Below are 2,172 nucleotides of genomic sequence, written 5' to 3' on the forward strand. Positions count from 1 at the left end.
TCTGATAGCTACAAAACTTATTTATTTGTTCATCAAAAGAAAGACATACTGTTATAGTCTATATAAGACTGTTATAGAAAATTCATAATTTAAACAAAAATAAACAACAAGGAAGTCAAACTATTTAAGCTCAAACTATTTCACAAACGAGCGCAAATAATTAACAACTATTCACCGAAGTGGAGGTGGCTAGCGATGAGATATTAAATATACAGCACAAAAAATTAATTTGGATGTTTTCTTCACTTGTCACGGATGCAAATCGGGACACCACTTTTTCCCGAGTTGCTGGGAGGTAAATAGCACAGGAGTTCGGAGTTTGGCGAGCCAATCAGCGCCCGCGTTCAACTCTATCCACTGTTTTTTATATCCTAATTATTGTTATCTTAGCAAACTTATCTGAAAGATTCCTGCAGAGTTGCACTGTCAATTGTTGCACGAAAGTTTGGTAAATTTTTCACCATTTCAATGGCATCAAACAATGGTCGTTCCTTTTCGGAAACCCAACCAATAAATTTTCTTCTCTTTCTTCAGTTAGGCAGAACACTCCAATATAACGTAACGAGTACCGTATGCCAAGGTCTTTGTCAATGAAACTTCTTTTTCTTAGTCATTGTCGGCACTTTATATAGGCTCTTTCTCTATCCGTGATCATCAACAATCTACCAGCGGTCTGGGTAAAAACATTGGTTTGGTGCTCGGTTTGGTGTTGGGGATCTCATTCTCGCAGGCTCAAATTTGTAATGTTGGTGCAAGTTGTGCAAGTCCTGTTTTAACAATCTTTTGTCCGCCATTTTGATTCTCCCAGCTAGTGTCCATGTCTCTATGTGCAGACTCGCGTGAGCTTGAGTCAAGACACGTGACCAGCCTTTGCTTGCGGTACATGCAAGATCAGAACAATGCGGTTTTAAAGGAATAGTGAAGGAAGAATATTGTGAGCTTTTGTGGCACGGTTGCCCATTTTATTCCTTCATCAGATATGAAAAATGTACACCTAGCATGTACATGTAACACTTGCCCTACACGTGCAGGTTTCCTCGGAGTTGTGGAGTTTAGTGGATGTGCAGTGTTATTATACACATCGTGCATGCATTTGGTGACAAAATATGTGATCAAGATTTGGAATTTTGTGCGGCGGAATAACAGATAAAGGTTGGTTAATCCCTTCTGCTTGACTAAATCATGTATTCTTGTAAAGAGCGTCGCCATCTAGAACGCGACTAACTATGTAAATCGAACAAAATTGCATGTAGTGCTTTATAGAGTGAGACTTCTCAACCTTACAATACGTCAAGAGACATTTTCTTTCTTTAGTTAAAGTTAAGATTACATCATTGTCACATCTAAGGTAAATAATTTCAATTCTTTTTTCTGAGCTTAAATTTGTTTGGTTTTTTCATCCGTTATATTTGTTATTTAAAGTTGCAAAAATATTGTGATGCATCATATTCACTGCTCCTCACAAAGGTGAGGAATTAATGGCATAAGACTGCACTATTTTTATGGGCTTTCATTTATAATACTTGTAACAATATCTTGCCAAAAATGAAATATGTGGAGACTAGAATCTTGCTTGTGGTGTCTCCACGTTGCAAGGCAAAGGTAAAAAGAAAAGGCTTGTTGCAGATATTTAATTAGGACTTATATGATTCCTGCAAACACTTACATGTATCTCTGCTGTATGTCCTCTTGTGTGTTCTGGCCTCTCCTATGTGTTATGGCAGGATTTCGCTAGGCTCATCAGCACCTTTTAAGTGGGTTTCAGGGGGCAACCCCTGCCCCAACCATTATTATTTTTTTGGAAATCAACCAAGAGTCAATAGGCCTAATATTCACGATAGCTGCCATGTTAGTTTTCAAATTGTCATGCAAATTAGCCATGTGTTATGCTGGGGGGCAAACATTGGAAAGAAGGCAAATTGCGGAAAATCGGCTCGTCGAAATATTGAAATAACATTGCTTAAAGTCCATTTTAGTATTTAGAATTAAGTACCTTTTATAATAATTTTATATCTTTTGATTGGCTTTGACAGTTTGACTTTCTACTTCGTTAGCTACTCATTTTTCCCCAAAAAAATGTCGAACCAACTTGTGTTATCATTCTATCTTACTACTAGGTGATAAACATTCAATGAACCTGAAACAAATCATCTGTGTGGCTAAGATGTTCGT

This window comes from Montipora capricornis, chromosome 9 (genome assembly GCF_036669925.1).
Source record: "Montipora capricornis isolate CH-2021 chromosome 9, ASM3666992v2, whole genome shotgun sequence".
Classification (NCBI taxonomy): Eukaryota; Metazoa; Cnidaria; class Anthozoa; order Scleractinia; family Acroporidae; genus Montipora; species Montipora capricornis.